This window comes from Zootermopsis nevadensis, unplaced genomic scaffold, assembly GCF_977971745.1.
Source record: "Zootermopsis nevadensis isolate Lab colony 2312 unplaced genomic scaffold, Znev_1.0 Znev_ptg000023l, whole genome shotgun sequence".
Taxonomy (NCBI): Eukaryota; Metazoa; Arthropoda; class Insecta; order Blattodea; family Termopsidae; genus Zootermopsis; species Zootermopsis nevadensis.
The window spans coordinates 2,807,436-2,828,493 of record NW_028259155.1 but is presented as its reverse complement, the minus strand read 5'-3'; the positions used below and the strand labels follow the sequence as shown (position 1 = coordinate 2,828,493).

The window sequence follows — 21,058 nt, the reverse complement described above, 5'->3', positions numbered from 1 at the left end:
GTACAAGAATATCACCACCTAACACAAAACAACCAACCAATCAGAAGTCCACGTTGGCTATGAATCACGTCTCATTCTTCATCGGTATACGTCAGAAGAATATTTGCAGAGTCCAGTCGGTTTCCGGAAGAGAAACGCGTCCTAAAGGCGCTACAGCCACCCATTTAAAAAAAAAATACTTCAAGCTAGTGACGATGTTCTGGTAACGTTAACCCATTTCCTTGTTGACACAAAGGAATGTAAAATTCTTTGATGCAAAGAAGTTCACTTGTCAGTCTTAACATAGCAGCTAATATTATCCTGCCATCTACGTCTAGGTCTCCCCAGTGGTCTCTTCCCCTCATGCTTCCCAAATAGTAGACCCAACCAACCAGATGGCTTACGGAACTCGAAGGTTCATCACCGAATTAACCAAAGCCCTCCACCGGACCCTGTCCTGGGCCAACAAAATCCAGTCTCCTTCGACTCCTATCTCCCATAGATCCCGCCTGAGATTATCCTCCCATCTACGTCTAGGTCTCCCCAGAGGTCTCTTCCCTTCAGGTTTCCCAACCAATACCTGGTGCACACCTCTTGTCCCATCCATGCGCGCTACATGTCCCGCCCATCTCATTCTTCTCGACTTAATCACCCTGACAATATTGGGGGAGGAGTACAGATTTTAAGTTCGTCATTATGTGGTTTTCTCCAGACACCATCGTCTTCCCTCTTAGGCCCAAATATCCTCCTCAACACCCGATTCTCAAACACCTGCAATCCGTGTTCCTCCCTCAGAGTAAGAGACCATGTTTCGCACCCAAACAAAACAACAGGCAAAATTATTATTTTGTGTATATTAACATTCAGGTTCTAAGAAATCAGACGGGAAGACAAAATAAAACAGCATGACAGTTCCTACAAACACATGGAAGAATGTTAATATTTTATTTACCGGACTGACTGGATGCTGTTTATTTCCGGGTGTTGTGACACCGTCCTCTTACGAGACGTAGGTTCCTAGCGAGGAGCGTCCCGTCTAGCAAGCTTCCTTTTCAGAGCCACGTGACTCGTTTCTCGCCCCCACAACCAACTACCCCCCTCATTCACACAGGGTAGCATAGCAACAAGGATTACAACAAATAAATTTATCGTGTCATCTGTATATTATGTTGACATATTGTCTCTGAATGATTTTATATACTAAAATACCAAGTTGTAACAATATTTTAATTAATGTGTTAGATGGGAAACAGCCCCAAGTAACCTCAAGCCCAATTGGTAGATGGAACACTGAATAAAACATTTTAATATGTGGCGTAGAACCGTAGTTAAACACTAAAAATCATTTTAATAAAGTATAAACGTTTGATTTTGTTTGAATTTGGTATCAGTAAAATTTCTACGCTCTAAGAAAATTTATAATCTAACATAAATAATTAATGGAACATTTTTAAAAAAAAGTAAAATTATTTCAATGTGCAAAATTATCTAAACATTATTAATTCGGTTTAACGCCTTCCTGTACCAAAATTTGCACGAGGCAAAACTCAGTTACAGTCATTGCCCACACACTGATGGCTGCTACTGTAATAAAGCAAAGGGAGATTCTGTCTCACCTTCACAGCACATGTGACTCTCGTTATACGCGGGGTTGCGTACTTTACTGTGACGTTTACGTATGCCTACAATGTTACAGATACTTTCTGTTACAGAACGAAACCAAGGAAACAGAAATGTTTAAAATACAGAATCCCTAAAAATAATTCTGGGTGTCTTTATTTGAGTTTTTACTGCAAATTTTAGGATCCTACAATCCCCCCCCCTCCAAATCTCTAAATTCATAACCCCCCCTCTTTTTATTATTATTGTTTAATGTCGCACTTTTCCCTTAATACACCGTACACTCAAACTGGTGTTGATAGCAGATCTTCTGGATTGTTTTGCGTCGAGAAACTTGAGTCGGGGATTAGAGGAAAACACCTGAGTAATTCGACCGTCCATATTCACGTATTACTGTGGCCAATACTCGGTTCATTCCTCGTAATTAAAAGCTTCATTTCGGCAGTATTATGCCATGAACCAATTCACAGTTTAATTGATGTCGGAATGTATTAGTAGACACTGCATGCCTCGTACTCAGAAACTCCCAAGTTCGAATCTCAGCAGACACGTCATCGATTTCTACATTTTCTTGGTTTTACTTAGTCTCTCGGTCAATTCCTATCAGACTACGCAATGTAACATCTCAGAAGACAGACTTCTTGGCAGAAACATTTCAGAATAGATCAGATCAAGGCAGACAACGGCAAGCCATATATTCCTTTTGTAAATCAGCCGCGAAAGCTCCGTGTTGAATCCGGAAGCCTTTATAACAATAAGAGGTTTGTAATAGAATCTCCTAACAGGAGCTACGTGTTTATCCGATTTGTAGCTTTCTTGATTCCAGTACCCTAAACAATTTTACGTCACCTGCATAAATCAGGAAGATCCTATGTTGGACATTATCCTTCGTGTATTAATTTAACAACAAGATATTTCGAAAGATGTATTCTCTTCCGTCATGTAGCATCTTGCAAACGTAATAATTAATATCCATCGCAAGATGAAAATCTCAATACGTTCCAATCGACCCAACAGATTACCTTGTGCAAATTAACAAACGAAAGAATACATAAAAAATACATGCATAAGTTTAACGACACACCTCCGTCACACACCTTCGGGATAAATTACTTTCAGTGTTTTATTTTAACAGATACTTGTAATTTATATTTTTTTTATTTCAAGTAAGATAAGGTGATATTTTAGAAGGACAAAATCTGCTAATATCATCATACACATACGTAATTTTGGAAAAAATAAGCAGGTCATGATAATGAATTAAGTAGACACATTCTCAACCTCATAACTAGGCCGCTAGAGGTCAGGTCATCGCCTACTCACTTAACTTACCATAAGACGCCGCGGTACGTATTTATACCAAAAAGAAAATTATGGGTTTCGAGCACAAATCCGCGGGAAATGAGTAGTGAGATTAAGGCTCTAGAGACCCTCGTTCACATCCGAGTGGGAGGTCCATGGGTGTGGAAGTCGAGATTAATCTCAACGCCCCAAAATCGAGAATCGAAACTTTTCCCGACAGTTCAGTAGCTCGCCACTTGGTCGAACCACTCAAACCATCATCCATGGGAACAAATGTGTCTTTTAATTGCAAGAGAACCGCTGAGCAGGACGACTGAACACGTGACTACGCGGCCAGCGCAAGGAACTACAGTCGACAGGGAAATCGCTGGTGATTGTGTCTCATTATCGCTTGTCCTTGTGAATGATCTCGGACTGGACAATGAGATCGGTTTATCGCATGAGCGGCGTATGTCTCTCGCCGAACACGTTTCTGTAGAAGTTACGTGATTGTTTTGTGCCCAAGAGATGTCTGCATCGAATCTCGACAGGATACCCTCGACCCTGACTGATTTCTGGTATTTCCTCAGTCAATTCAGGTAAATGTGATATGAAAATTGTCGGGGCCTGTGACCAAAATTTTTCCCACACACATGAAATTTCAGAGTAATGCCAAAGTTGACGTACAAGCGTAATTTATTCCTTGTTCTGAGAACTATCCCTTTCTTTAGACCAAATATTGTCCTCTGTATCAACAGTTAGTCGCAAAATACACTAAATATGCTATCCTCCCTTACAGTGATACAAATCTACCAAGTTTCATACCCATATAAAAACAGCCATGACTCGAAATCGACTTCAAAATCGATTTAACCCCATGAAATAACCTCGTATTTCCACTCTCCCTATTTCGAAGTTGCAACGTTCAGCTTTTAACTTGGTAGTTGCCTTCGTAATTTTCTGAAGCATGCGCGAGACTTTTAGCATTTGTTTTACAAGACTCGATCCATAGACGATGAGAGTCAGGAAAACTGTAGTAGTACTAATCGCCATCAAGGGACCGTTGAGAACTGCTCCAGGTGTACATACACACACACAGACGTAAAGGATTTCATGGCAAATGTCTCTTCTTTACCTAACGGGAACGCAACCAGCACGATTTCCATATTTAACGACAGCATACCCTGATCACTATAACAAGAAGCACGTTTGACGTCAGTCAGACCGAAGAACGCATGTGTTGTATTACTCCGCCTAACGAGTGCAAGGTTTTTTTTTTTTAAGTGTTATAATTCTTCTACCTTTCGTGGGCCCAGTATATATTAAATACAGAAATTTACTAAAAGGTCTGCGTATTTGTTACTCATCAAGACAATATATTTCAACACGTGTAAACATTTTATCTAAAACATTAAAGTAAACTGTCAATAAACTTAAATATTCCGTTTGGCACTGTCCATTGTCTGAGTTATATTTGATAGACAAGACTATTACCTTTGTTGATGTCCTAAGGAGATTTATTTCAAGAATCGACAGATTTGAAAAATTATATTTTATTATTTTCCGACATCAACGACACAACCTGTGATCGAACATGGGAATACTTCTGAAATACAAAGCTGATAGACCACGTACACGGAGCAGAAACCTTCTTCAAAACCTCAGAGTCGCTTAGATCGTCAAGAAATTCTACAACTTTTATTGAACCTCGTTTTCGAAACGAAAATACACCGATCCATGTCCTCGGCCACATAAATTCAGTCCACACTCAAATATATTTCTTTAATATCCATTTTAATATTATCCTTCGATCCACGTTTTGGCCTTTGCGCTACGACGACAACTACCACTACCACAAAATAATAATAAATTATAATAATACCAGAGGGTTCAGATGTGATGTCCGATAAGGGATGTTACATGCGCGGAATATTAAATAATTTATAAACAAGTTTGTTGTGTTAGTTTTTCTGCGTTAAGTTGGTGTTTTGGAAAACCCCACATATACTACATAACTCCAAAGACATCCACATTAATCACTATTTCCGGAAAGTCACCCTAACTTCTGGTAACAAAACTGTTATTATCCGTTATATATATAAGTGGAATCCTTCGGATGCACTCCCAGACTGGAATCGAGCGGTTTCATGAAATATTTCGGATAAACAGAACACTAAAAAAAGGAGTTGACAACTATAAAAGTGGTGGGCCCTTTCAGGAAGCCACAAATTATCGGTTTCCAAAGCTGTCCTCTGTACACGCCGTGTAGTCGCTTGGGGGGTGGGGAAAAATATGGTTCCTACTAGTTCTTGACCCCTACGATAGATGGTGTTCACATAGTCTATCATGGTTAACAGTACAACCTTTTTGCGTGCATATAAATGTCGTATAATTTCCCCTTGTAAATTCTGTAAAATAAAAAATTGATCATACTCGGCTATTTGCGTAACATTAAAAATAAATTATGCAGTTGATATAAATATCTAAGGAAGAATAATAATAAGAAGTGGTCCACTGATGACATGTCAATGTGTTTATTTACACGATATAAGATATTTTGTGAGTGTTTTTTGATTTTGGTTTTCCGCTGAAATTTTAACGGGCACTACAGTTCGCATAAGAACTAGTATCATGACCAACGTTTTTAATATCATACTCGCCATCTCCACAGTATAAACGTAAGCATTCATCTACATAATGTCTTCCTACTCATTACGAATACGTCCCTTGAACAACAGCGAACAAATTCACGGGAGAAGACCCATCTTGTGGGTTATTGCGAAGCGTAGACGTTAACCGACGTTTCAGAAGAGATGTCTGCCTCTGTCATCAATCAGGGCGAACGGAAACATTTAAATGCAACGGGCCTGGGTTTTTCTAGCCAGTGAGTTCCTTGAACCACTTCTGCCCGCAACGCTGTTGACTGCACAGAACACATACAGCCCCGGTCCAGCAAGCCTTCAGCCGACCGGTCTCATGATTGCAGGAAGATGGCGTTCATGTTGCAATTGCAAATAAAGCATCCGAGGATGTAGACTGTAATATAGCTGAAGATCATATGGAAGACGATTGGTTGTTTCCCGTCACATGACACTGGTTGCAGGTATAGTCTGGTGGTTATCAACCTAGTTCCACGCGCGTAAATAAGTATTCTTGGTATACTAAATGCAGCGATGGATTATATTTACGAAGCTGAACAAATAATCAATAATATTAACATTTATTGTGATATTTGTAAATGGGGAGCTTAAAACGAGGGGAAATAAACTGAGTCTGAAGATGGCTTCTTCTGGGTTAATGGGCCGAGTAGTCTGGTATATGTTTCAAAGGTGCTTGCTGCCTCCATCATCAGGGCAATGACCAGGGTTGATAATGCAGGCATCAAAAACCTCTGATACGTCGGTAAACGGCGTAACAGCCCAGAAAACTGCCATATTCATTTCTAATGTTTGCTATACCACTCTTGCCAACTGCATACATGAAACAGAATAAATACGACGAAAAAGGGGTAATACCTTATCTGAAGATACCCCAGAATCTGGGTGGAAAAACTGAGGAAACCCATGACAAATGAGTTACTGTAACACGTTGTTTAAAACAGGTTACGATAATCTTTCAAAAAATTCAATACTATTTTTCCTATGATCGTCAAATGAATGGGTTACTAATGAGGAATCTTTAATGTCCATGTATCTAATTACCAAGCCACGAAAACGTATACGAGGCATGAGGGTAAATCCGTAAACCGTATTCACCAGATCAGTGATCGAACCCAGACGTCTATAAGTATCTAGAATCAAAAATAAAGGTTCCGAAATCAAAATAATAATTATACAGCTTTAAATTCATGAGTCTCGAGAGACCGGAAATCTACTGTCATGACGCAAAGCTGTGACGTTATATCACTAGGCTTGAAAAATTGTGCGGCTAACAGATTAACACGCTCACAGCTACTTTGCGCCTTCTCTCCACTTCGATTACCAAAGACTGTACGTATTTTGTTACGTTCTGTAAATTAACAGAGATATTCTTTTTAGCAAGGATAACAATTTTGATTCGCATTTCGTCAGAATAAGCGGGTTCCCATTATAATCCGTTACATGTACACCAACGCCTCGGTGGTCTAGCGGTCAGAACGCTGCCCTTGTAATCCTGGGGCCTCGGGTTCGATTCCCGGCGGTGCCCGAATTTATAACTTGTGTTGGGCAAGGCCGTGGTCTAGGCAACACGGAGTTTTCCTCCGTGGCATCCCAACAATTACCCCATTCACACACAGAAGAAGGCAATGGCAAACCACTTCTGGATCATCTGCCAAGAACGTATATGAACAGGTCCCAGTCCGAGAAAAGGATGGAAGGATCCTGTTCATATGGACCTGTCGTCAGACAGAACACTAAATAAAAATAATAATAAACATGTACACCATAAAACGATTATATCTCGCGGCACCAATTTGCTTACAAAGGCAAGACACAGCCATTTCGATAAGAAAGGTGTGTCCACTGAATGTATGAGCCCCTTCTGTCATATAACGATCTAATTTAACGCAGATTATACCAACGTCGGAGCTTATTAACGTCCATATAACTTCTGTTAAAATTAAGACGAATAAAATTAAACACACGATCTTGTCAACTGCCAACCGGACCACACAACTACACTATTTAATGACGCTCAATCAATTACACAGGATATACAGCTCGTTTATAATCGCTTCCGCGTTTTCGCATATCCGCGGTAAACATTATAAAGCCTGTTACTTGCAACGAACATTTTTCAGGCGTATCAAGGTATCTGAAGCAGATTATAAACTGAACATCTAATTTAAAATTTTAATAACGACTATTATACGTTTTAAAAATATACAGCGATTTGAAGGAAAGAATCCCCCGTGTATAACGAGAGTCGTATTTATATACGCTTATCGTAGAAAGAGACAGTTTATTATTACAAATGATGAATTAGAAAGTATCGGGAAGGAGAAAGTCGTAGCCATGCTTTACGTGGACATGAAGAGGACCTCAGAACAGCCATTACCTATACCAAGACTCGAACCTAGTACCTTCCAAACACGAACCAGGATTGAACCCACTACAACGTAGTGCAGTCCAACCCATATTTCTGTATCGAACCGTTCCTACAAAACCACTTTAAATTTTTACTGTCATGGCTACAGAGCGCATGAAAAATTGACGCGTTCCTTGGTTTAAACTTCTTAAATATCACCTCATCGGAATAATGACAGTATTTAATATGCTCCGAATTGGAACGTTCATGCAAAGAATGAAGTTTAGATTTTTTTTTGTATTTGTTTCGTAACAACGCGATTTATACGCTGTGAAAGGGGGAGTTTGCGTATGCTTAGGTTAGTTCGACGTAAAACTTCGACATTCGGTGGTGAGACGCATCGAATATCGAAAATTATCCAAACGTTTTGCCATCTTTATCCCCGAAAACGTAAGTTGTGCATTTTGAATCTTAAAATTCTCATATAAAAAATCCCAAGCGTAAGAAAAACCTCTTGTCTGAAGATGGCAGCTCTCTTCTGGGTTGTATCGCCGCGTAGGGTGCTAGAATTTCACCGATGATTCAACGATCCTTGCCGCCTTCATGTTCAGGGCGATTTCCCTTAAACTTATATTAGACTACACAGCGTTACAACCCAGAAGACAGCCAAACTTCGTCGTACCTTCCACCTTGAGAAACTCAAAACTCATTCAGTTAGTTTGTTACAAAGCGATACAGCGGACAGCATTTCGGGTTCAGTCGGTGAATTCCCCGAATGTCAAAACCAAATCACAAACGTATCTTTCCAAAAGTTTTTCATCCATCGTAACGCATATATTTCAGTTTCTCAAGAGTTCATTTCAAAGAAAAAATAGAGTTTTGTCTTTCCCTTACAAATCTTTGTTGTTAAATATCAATTAGTATCACGAAGATAAGTTTTCTCGAAAACAAGGAACGTAAACATTGCACAATGCCTTGTGCTGACAACCTCAGAACTGTAGGTTCAAGTACAATATTTCAGGTTACAGCGGATGAGATTTATCTAAAAGGTTGAGGCAAACAACAGCCAAAAGCCAATATGACGTTATCACCATAAAAACTAATTATAACTCACGACTGCAAACAGAACGCCATGAAACTGAATAAGGAAATCACCAAACAAAAATAAATAAAAAAAATTAAACCAAAAATAAATACAAACGGGAACACGCAAAAACTCAACAACTCAGTCACAGCAAAATCAATAAGCTCGTACTTAAGTAAATATAAACACCGAAATCAACACGTTCCCTATCTGCGTAATGAAATGTCAAGATATTCCAGGAATTCTTCGTTTGCTCATCCGCCTATCCAGTTATCTTTATACTCGACTACTTATTCATCTGAGCTTGTCTTCGGTTCCTTCTCTGTTTGTTTGTTTGTTTGTCCGGCAGGCAGGCGCGCCATTGGACACCAGTCGGTGTTCAGAGAAGCCGCGCGGTAAAGTTCCTTTCGCCTGTGACTCCTACCGAAGCTCAACGCGTTTTAATGCTCACGTAAAATAATCCTCACCCCCAAAACCCAGCACATCCTAAGACAAAACATTATTCATCCTGTGTTTAAGTGTTCCTTCGGACTTCGTCCATCGTCTTGGCGTTATCACAGTCGCACCATTTCGGAAGACGGTTCTACATCCGTTACCACACAGAATGACAGAAAATAAGGTCTCTTGATCCCCTCTGGTCCAGCTAGTTTAAAACCTCGCTACGTTTTGGATAAGCCCATCCAGGGGGCCCCATCAGAAACATTTTGGGGGGGGTGACATTATGAACAAGTTCCCTCAGATAGGGTACGTGTTCATAAGTTTCCTCGGAAAATGATCCAGAAGTGGTTTGCCATTGCCTTCTTCTGTGTGTGAATGGAGTAATTGTTGGGATGCCACGGAGGAAAACTCCGTGTTGCCTAGACCACGGCCTTGCCCAACACAAGTTATAAATTCGGGCACCGCCGGGAATCGAACCCGAGACCCCAGCATTACAAGGCCAGCGTTCTAACCGCTAGACCACCTCATCTTATTATTATTTAGTGTTCTGTCTGACGACAGGTCCATATGAACAGGATCCTTCCATCCTTTTCTCGGACTGGGACCTGTCCATATACGTTCTTGGCAGATGATCCAGAAGTGGTTTGCCATTGCCTTCTTCTGTGTGTGAATGGAGTAATTGTTGGGATGCCACGGAGAAACCGGGGAAGCCCCCGGAGGGAAAACTCCGTGATACCTGGACCACGGCCTTACCCGACACAAGTTAAAAAATCCGGGCACCGCCGGGAATCGAACCCGAGACCCCCCAGGATTACAAGCCCAGCGTTTCTGACCGCTAGACCACCGTAAGCAGTAGTTAGCCACGTGGAAACGTTCCTCGCACCCTGAACCGGAGGCCTTTTATTTTGAGGGCGTGATATATTCGAATTGTTACCCGTAAACTGACTCGTACAAAGTCATAAGAACACGAAGTACATTCCTCCTAACCTCGCTGTTAGCAACGATCAAAAGTAACCGATGTGACTGTGTTTCAGGCTGTACAGAAATACCCCGAAGATATGGTTGGTTGCCTTTATGGGGTATGGAACTGACAATGTTTCCCTTTCTACTCTGTTTAAAACAACATCATTCTAGCGTTACAAATACAACATTCTTGATTTCGGAAACAATACCACAAAAAAAAAAGAGAGAGAAGTAGATGATACAATTTGGACGGACAAGGAAAATATCTAAATTTGCTCTCGTAACTGGTACAATACATTTTAATGTTTTATTCCATTGTCCTTAAAGTGCATTCCGAACACTGTACGCTGATAAGCAGTCTAATTAAGTTCCAGTGAACACTAATTCTTGCTATAATCACTAATTATATTTTATTAATTATATTATTAAGATGTAAATCGAATCTAGTGCAGAGTAAGTCGGGATAATTCAAGATACATAAAATTTTATTTACAGAATCGCTTCTTATGCGTACATCACTGAGATGATCTCGACCAACACAGAAATTCTGCCAAATGGACGTTTCGAAAAAAATTTCGATTTATACCAAACATCACAAATGACTCAACAGGCTGAATCAAGTCCTTCAGGAAACGTAAATAAGACGTAGGTAAACGTGGAGAAATGTGTTTCGAACCTAAAAAAAAGTTCCTTTCAAAACATCGGAAGATTCTGAAGAATTCTCAACTACAGGTCATTGTCTGAAGTTGCATCCAACGGCAACTCAGAATCAATCTTAAGAATATTCTTGTTAAGAAGAAACTTTCAAACAATATCATGCATTATAGCAAGTGTACTCAGAAGACTTCATCCTCACACAATGGCGTTAAATCACGTTATTTGTTGTGTTATTCTGTGTTATGTATTCTAAGAACTCTCTCCCAGGTTCTAAACAAACATATTTGAACATTCATTAACTGAAAATATATCTGTTTATGTTTAACAAACAGAACATGTTGAAAATGTTGAATTGAAAAGAGAGCATAATGAACAGTAACAAGAATTACGATAAATAATATCACATAAGTTATTCATTCCTCTGTGTACAACCTTCCGCACAATTCAGTGACAAAAGACCACTGGTGGATTGTATTAAGGTGCAAATAAGTGGACATTCTTTTGAATGTGGTTAGCACAAACTCATCATCTAACAGCCGACACTTAGGGAGTGGCCAAATAGAAACGTACTTCTCAAATTCGTGTAACTGGCCACAATGTTGTCCGGATGTCGTCAAAATGGCATTCATTTCTCGCAACATAACAAAACACTTCTTTAAACTTCATAAAAATACGAAATGTTTGAATAAAATCCATGAGACGACCTAGTCGAAATTTATATTAAAATAACATTTTATATTATACCCTCTCATGTTTGCTAACCAAATACACATACGAAATCATTATTGTGCCTGTAATTCTACACGCATGTATTGTCCGAGTCATTTACCTCGGCGTCTCACATAAAGCAAGCTCTGCGCATGCTCTAATATCACAGCGTAAGCAGTCGGTAAGTGTAACAATGGAGCGAACACCGCTAAGCAGATGTTATTTAACTTTTGACTACCGGATTTACGCCCTTGTTGCATAAACCAAGCCGCATCTAATGTTAAATGCAGACCCCCCCCCCCCCCCCCAAGTAAACGTTCTACAACATTCGTGTAAATTTACGTGAACGAAATTCGAGCGATGATCACAAGTGACGTTTCTACAGGCGACGTCGCGAGATGTCACTCAATGGAACTACATTTGATTTTGCAGAGACTATAATAAAATGTTTGAGACACTAATTTTTCGTAGTTCGCCCAAATAAATAAACAAGCGTTCATATTATTACGCTTAATATTCAAAGACACTATGACACTTATGATATAAAAACACGAAACCAATTTTTTTTACAGAAATTCAACGTTGTTATGAAATATTCTGCTTCATTTCGCTTGGCTCTTAAACGACGCTAGCTCAAGCGTTGTCCCACGCTCATCCACTTTGAATAAGCATTCAAAATTTTATATCACGAGAGCATTTTTGAAGATAGTCGACTGATGTAAGTTTAATAATTTCCGAGTGTTTAATTATGAGAGACATAAAAACATCAGATTATTACATATAGTGACTGCCCGTTTATCATTTAACAAATGTTTAGAATTTATCTAAAGTTACGTGCTTTTTATTAGAGAACGAAACAAGCAAAATTTGTTATCTCGTGATTAAGTCCAGTTTTGCCATGACAGATGTTGTTTAGGGTACAAACACAGTGTCGAAATATTTGTTAACAATCCAATCTCACTGAAAAGAACACCTAATAGACTAATAGAACCCCCTCCCCTCAAAAAAAAATTAAATTAAAAGAAAAATTAACTTAAAAAAAACCATAACACGAATTAAGACTTCAACCTCTGGACCAAAAATTTTCTAGCGAGGCTCCAAGCTAGTTCCGTTAACGACGAAAAGGTACCCTATACGAACCAAACAATGGACTTCATATTTTCATGTATAATAAATAAATAAATATCTTTTAACAATATAATGTTAACACAGAATTAATGAGAACACGTCTGAAGTGTTAGTTGGTCTTTCAATAGTGAGTAATCGGTGAAGTACTATTGCACCGAATATAAGTGTTCTGTCAGACGTTTAAAACAAATTCCGGCGGGTTATCACTTACTAAATGCAGTAAGAATATTCGTATTGTCCATAATTAACTGTGGGTAAAATAAATTTCACTCTACGCGGAGGATCGACCAATACGAAAAGTCTCTGAGGTGCAGTCGATTACAGCGAGGTCCAAGTCGGCACTAATACGGATCAAAAGATTTTCGGATGTTCCCGCATCTGTGTATAACGAGAAGTATTCTGATGTGGGGGACCTCAACGCAATTTCTTCGCGTAAACGTACGTCTTTCAACTGTCAACAAAACACGAAAGACGTCGCTTCAAAAATTTACTTCGATACTCCCCACAGTTATATGAAAATATTACAGATTTCATTTTCTTAAAATTATCGATCGATTAATCACTTTTTTTTTCGAAAATTACAGTCTTCTGTTTTGTAACGCCGTAGAAGTTTACCGACGTTTCGGAGGTGCTTACTGGCTCCATCAACAGCACCTCTAAATGTTATTTCTTAGAAATATGGAATTACAATTATTTAACGCCATAAACTGACCAGATAGCCCCAATTCAATTTATATGACTTTAAACGAAATAGTTCGTCAATTTAACTTCGTCGTAATTAATTCATCTACGTCGATTCTTTTTAAGTTTATTCAGCCTCATACTGAGGATGTTTACATATCAAAATCTTGTCTGTTATTATTTCATCATCACGTACGACTTATTTTCTCAGGCATTTAATAACATTTAGGCCTAATAAAAATAATTAGATAATCAAATCGAGACGAAATTCATTTAAACCTTTAACAAACGAAGGTTAAATATTCCAGATGAACTAACAGACGAGAATTATAGAAATGAATTTAAAATATGTTACTGGCTATAAATCTTAACACAACAAAAAGCCATTCTTTACTCTGAATAAGTTGAATTAGACTCAAAATTGTCCAAGGTAGCTAGACAATGGACAAGAAAGGGTTCATAAGACGCTAGGTTTCGAATTGTTAAGACCCCCTGACATAAAAGAAAGAATAAAGTTCAAAAGGTTGTTAATGGGGAGGGTGATTTACCTCAAAAATATTTAGAAAGTAACATTGATTCTATTCCAGAAAAACTCACAAAGCGGACCGGATCAAAAACATTAAATTCTGTTTCCGAAACGTAGACCTACGAGGACGCCGACAGACGCAGAAAGGCGGCCATTACACCAAGCACAAGACTAATTACTGAAATAAACACGCACTGTACACAATGCCTAGTGTCCACTTAAAATTTGCATTTACCTTAACGCGGCCTCGAAAAAATAGACGTGACGTAAAATATTGTCTTTCATTTTGAGTGTAATCTTCCACGCAGGTGTTAATTTTCTGTCTAAGATTGCATTCAGTTTACATTTTATTTTAATTTCAATGTGCAGATGTCCAACGTGAAAAGACATGTTTTAGTATGACAGAACTGGATCTGAAGGGGTTATGTCTCGTTAAATATCATTTTTAATGTAGTAGCCTGCTGAATATACCTTAATTTTACGTCTCATTCTTCAAGTAAAACAACGTTAATTTTCAAACGTGCATTTAGCAAACAAAACAGACACGATATAAGAATAAACTGGCATATATTTTATACCGGGTAGGTCAGACTTCCATCAAAACCTCAAAAAAAACAAAAAAACACGCGCGAGTACGCGTTTGTGGCGCTGAACATCTTAATTAATCTGTAAATTATCACAAACAAGATATTATCTGTGGCCACAGAAGTTCTAATAATCAGAAGAAAAAAAACGTATCGTGCAGTGCTGCCACCTTCTAAAACTTTAATAATGTAGCACAAAACAAAACGAACATTCTACCAGATACTGGTAACTAATAAAATTCATTACAGCGTTTCGCAACTCCGTTTAAAGAAAATACAAATGAAGTTTAATCTTAAAAACAGCCATTTTGTTTCATGTTTTTCATACAATGAAATAGATCGCACTATATCCTTCCTGATCCCTGAATGACAATTACGTATGTTCTGGATTCATGTCCACAAACACGTCAAAATCACATATTTTCACTTCATTAAAGTTTATGAAACTTGTATTTATTTATTTTGTAACGCGAAAAGCATGCACGTATGTATGTGGTGAATTCAATCCCAAAAATTTTGTGTAATCTTACCTTTATTACGGAAAAAAATTAAACGTAATATTTGTTCCTGATATAACATCGGTAAATAAATCATGAAAATATTATATAATCAACATCTAACAGTTACATTTGTTTACTGGACAAAATACGATCGCCAAGAACGAGGAGCCTTCGGTCCCTGTGTTGCGACAGTGGACTTTCGATTGATCGATTTCGTTGGTTTTCTGCACTAAATAAGTAAATTCGACACTACGCAGTGTCGTGACCGAAGTAATTAAGTTTCAGTTACTTTCATAATTCATCTGTCGTCCGTTGCTTTCTACAGCCTCGGACTTCGGAATACACCCTTCAACTGTCAGTTCCAAAAAGGCACATTCGTGGATAATTTCAATTTAGGTTAGGTTTGTCGTCTTCAAAAACATAGTCCACGCCATTTACAACAAAGCATTGTTGGCTGATTGGCTTTATTTGTTAATTATAAACTACAGACGTATAGATAAGAATTGTCTAACAATGGAACTTTCTTCACACAAGTTTCGTGTTCATTATGTTTTTGGTTTTATATTTGTGTGTGATAAAATCGGAACTGGGCGTATGAATACATTCGAGTTCCAAAGATAGTTCTACGTTAAAAATGTCTTCATGTAGAGGATGAATAAGTCGTGGATGGTCTTGTGGGTTGTAACGCTCGTCATTTGGAAATTTTACATAGTATTTTCCTTGAAATATTACATAATTCTTTATTTAAATCCTCTAGAAAGGGATAGATCTACAACGACATTTTTTTCCCAGTTTAAATTACATGTTTTATAAACAATTACTCCAAAATGCTTACGTCAATTACGAACAATGAAATCCGAACAGATGAAAATCCACAAAGCGCGAAGTTGTTGATACGATTAAACTGTTTCAGGGGCAGAGGGGTCCCAAAATACGATCACGGGGTTAAACTAGTGCATACGAACCTAAATACTAATAGCAACTCGCTTTCCGTGCTTGAAATTTTTCAAAATAATATAATATTCATTAAACTCCTATAAATAAATTAACATCTGAATATATAGGAACGTGACGAATATTGATATGTTCGCGGACTTGACTGCAAAAGTGAGCTTAAGCAACAATATTTTTATTCAGGCCAAATCAAATGCCAGGTACCAAGTTTCTATAAAACCTAGAATTTTCTACGTATCACACAGCCTTTTGGTTCCTTGATTTTGGAAGCGGTTTCTAAATTTATAGGAAATTTCTCCAGGCCTGATTTAATTACACAGTGCATTCATCCTACGCTATAGAGTCTAAGCTACTGATAAAACGTCGTTAAATAAATCGTAGGCTAAGTAAGTCCGCCTACGGCGCGTGTAGAATATCCATGGCACGCAAAAGTAGTTGAAATTATTAATATTAACTATAAAATATTTGTAAGTGACGGATCGGTACTTTGAAAGGCACAGGAAATGCGTGATTCAAATCAAATGCTTAAAAAAAAATCCAACGATAAATTATTTTCAGAGAGAAACTTTAAATGGTGGCCGAATTTTACTAGTGACTTCTCATTCAGACTGCTAAATGTTATAACGCACGCCTCTGCTGTCTAAATACGAGAAAATACGAGAAAATGCGAGAAAATACGAGAAAATGCGAGAAAATACGAGAAAATGCGAGAAAATGCGAGAAAATGCGAGAAAATACGAGAAAATGCGAGAAAATATTTCGTTTCTCGCAGAGTCAATTTCCCTCGAGGACTATAACGGAAAATAAAAACGAATAAGTAAGAAATTGGCTCCAGACATTAGAAATCACGGCGAGTAACCTGAACAACTTTCTCGGGGTGAAAAAAAAGAGCTCTCAATACACCATTTGTGATTAAAATATTTGGGTAATTTTTTTTTATAAAAACCAGCCACGACGTTATAGTCTAGAAACTACTCGTAGATCATCATTTTCGATTTCCCGGTAGTTCGACCGACATCCGGTTTCACTTTACACCCAGAAAAAAATCTCTACAGCGCGATCAGACGACAACATTTAACAAACTACACGACGCAACACCCCAGAAGACATCCATTCTCATATTCGTCGCCACCTCAAATCTCGTAACCTCAGTGTTTGACTTCCACGCATAAAATATGCGTTATTAAAATCGAACTTCTACAGTTATCGATAACTCCATATCGATTTACATGTTTTTTAGAACGTATAAATTGATAAGGATTTAATTACGCTTCTAATACAATGCCTGATCGCTTACCAGACGCTAATTTCTTTTCTTTTTATAAATGTTATCTTCCCGATCAGAAACATCCGAAACACTGTAAACTAATGGATCGGCGTGTTATCCAAACCTTGATACACGTTTCTATGTGCGCGACGTTTGAGAATCTGAACAATTTTTGAAAAATAAAAAAAAATGGTTCGTATTGTAGACAATGGTGCTGTCCGCTTATCTGGACGATGTGAAAACTGTTTCCATTGTCCAAAAACCACTGTCCACTGACGTTGGTGGACCAATAGGTGAATAGCTTAAAGGGTGGGACCACATTCTGAACTACGAGGATGCGGGGGGTGGGGGGGACCCAAATTCAGTTGAATACGTACGATCTCCGATACGAAATGTTGGTCCGGTATATTCCACCTCAATACATCCTCCTTTCTCGGATTACAAAACCCACTGAAGTATACAATGCCAATAATTCTATTCATTTACTGATGGTCGAACGCGTTCTACTGATTGCTACCCCTTCTTTCAGACAAATGCATGTCAAATGCGAAGCCAAACAGAGAGTATCTGTGTTATCAGTTAGGGAGATTCGAAGAGCATCACGACGGCCAAGAGCGACTTCACATTCCGTCAAATGACGCGCATTTATTTTCGTGTACAATAAACTATTTATTTATGTATTATTTATTTCTTAGTGGATATATTGACTTGTGATAAACAGTGATAGGTTTATATCTCATAGTGATAAGAGTGAGCTATTTTCAGAAGACGTCAGTGTCACAAACGAAAATTTTTTTTCAGTCATTGTAACATTTCTGTGCATTCCGAGAAATTTTGCGGGTTCGAATCCAACTAGAAAATAAATCCGTAAGAGTTTATTCTCCGATGTGCCGTCCTGTGCGTTACAGGACCATCCGATAGGCAATTCCTTCGCACCGTGAGGTCTCACCAGATAAGTAAAGGGATTCTTAATTTCAGAAGTTAATTTTTTTTTTTAATTCTATCAGCACTTGACTAATCCGCAGACAATGAAAAGTAAAGAAATACAACTCTTAATTTGTAATTAGGAATTATTCCGGCTGTGTCAACATGAGAAATGTTTGTTTTTCGTAAAAATTTTGATAATATTTTCGTGGTGTGCTTCCAACACGCGTTTATTATTAGTATAATAATTATAGCTTAGAGAGAAAACAGTGTTTCTCATCTTAAAAGCGACGGATTAAATTTTTCTAAACTCCGATCACCAATACTAAAATAGTTTCTAGAATAAATTAAGAAAGATACGCCCTGTAATTTCTGAAATTTTGTATAAGCCACATCTTCATTAATTATACGCGAATAATTAAATTACTCCCTGAATTATTTTTTAAAATTAATTTGCTATTACTTGTGCGCTGAACTACGATATCGGTATTTTATAATTTTTAAAAAAAAAATGTAACAAAATTAGACTTGATATCACAGTCGCTGATAATCATCACTGCATTTTCCATTCACGTTAATAAATAACATACTGTTTAATTTCAATCAAAAAATTTAATTGCAATGAACATGAGTTTTAGACAGTTAAACGTCTTATATATAAAATTGACGAACATATTAAAGTTACAAACGATATATCTGACTGCAAACGCGGTATTTAGCAACGCACAAATGCGTTATTAAGACACGCAGAACACGGTCGAAGACATATAATGATCGATCACACGGTAGTTTCTCGACACATCGAACCTGTTACAAAGTAATATTTGGGTAACGATTCACATAACCATTCCCAGCGAAATTTCTAGGTACTTGCAACATAACAACCGCGGATTCCAATTTACTATTAGACTGGCAGAAACAACATTTGCTAGCCAAACGTCAACCTCTGTAAGTGAACGCTGTCCGACTCCGAGAGGAGGGTAATCAAACAAACTTATTCGTGGGCCAAGAGACATCTGTCGTGACGCATAACACCGCGTCTGGGAACAGGCGAGCATCTCGACGGCATAAGCACTTTATTTCGGTCCCGACAGACGAATTCTTGAAATAAGACAACAATTTCTTGCCTCATACTCAAAATTCACTCAGCACGTCACAGTTCCAGCACTTCATAAGTCTTTATTCAACGTAAGAATAAATATATCACTAACTCATTAATATACATAAGTAGCAATGGACAAGATGGCTGGAGCTAGATCCTAGGCACGGGGCTTTACAAACAGTAAGCGTCCGATTCGATTTCCCAAGAAATCGATTCTAATCGATTCGGTGTAAGTTCAATAACTTTTAATGTCATTCTCTTCTAATGAAATGGGCACATCTGAAGTCCGCGTATTGAAATAAAATTATATAAAATTCTGACACAACGTAAGAGACAAATTTCTGTGAGTTACATTTTTCAATCACTTGCCTTCACAAACGTTATTTAACCATCAAAAGTTCACTGCTTAAAATTAATTCATACAACATTTACTGAACGTTCACAAAAATTTAGGAATAATTTCGTAAGGATTTTTTTTTCTAATTTCAAGAGACAACCAACAGAATAATAAGCCCTTAGAAGCAACACACATCTGTTTCGTTCTATATCAGTGATTGAACAGTTATTGCAGAACTTTTAACCACGTTTCGAGTCAGTTTTTTTCGAATTCAACGACGACACATATCATCACAACTCAGAAATAAGCGGGCATACATCCGTGCCTCAAGTGGGATTCGAACCCACGATCCGTACAATTAAGATGAGGTAACAATCCAATGTCGTCACTAATAGTCACAGTTTCGTTTACGCTTAAAATAATCTTTCCTTGAACCTGTTAAATTTTCTGATTTCTTCCGACGTCTTGAAGCAAAATTATACTGGACTACCTTGCAAATGGAGAAGTCAGTGTCCTTCTTATTTTATTGCTACTCATATTTATTAATCACTTATGTATATATATATATATATCCATATATTTGTAAAAATAAAAATTGGTTTAATACGCAAACCAATCATAAATGTTCACACCGACCAGTTTAAATTATTATAATATCCCGTAAACACAGATTTGCAGAAAATCAACACATTCCTGATTTGAAGTCGGAAAATTCAACACAACGGAAACTAAATATCACTCAGTAGTGTAAGTCCGAAGTTAGTTGTCTACTGGGCCGTAAGCCTACAACCCAGAAGACATCAAAATATCACTCTTCAATTCCGGTCTTGTTCAACGGAGAATTATTTCGTCACGTGTACATTTTACAGTAATTCTGAAATGTAACTAAGTTTTTTACGAAGAGCAGATACCAAATCTACGTCATGTTTATCATTTAAACACGATGTTTTTCCCATGTACCTGGGACAAAGCGTTGTATTCGGAAGAAATTTTAAATCAGCACGTTTTAAAATCTTCCTAGGCTCATCTATTCACTTCACAATTAATGTTCACCTTAAAACACGCACTTCTAATTATAAGCTAACCCAAGTCATTCTATTAAAGCGTCAAATGTAAAATCACGCACGACGTCCGCCGACTTCCGACGATCAGGTACCACGTCGCAAAGGAATCGCCCGCTCCCAGTCCCGACGCAGACGCCGCGGAAGGAAATACCGTTGAGTCGCCAGCTCAGCTACTTACGTATCGATATCTGCCGACCACGAAGTCTGAACCATTTGCGATTATATAATTCCAAGAATAATAACCATAAAAAAAG

At 38.0% G+C, this 21,058-nt stretch overlaps 1 protein-coding gene across 9 annotated transcripts in view; it reads right to left on the bottom strand.

The window, feature by feature from the left end:
• Window positions 1-21,058, bottom strand: part of FoxP (forkhead box transcription factor P) — a 475,517-nt gene that overhangs the window by 260,344 nt on the left and 194,115 nt on the right. The gene's annotated exons all lie outside the window — the stretch shown is intronic.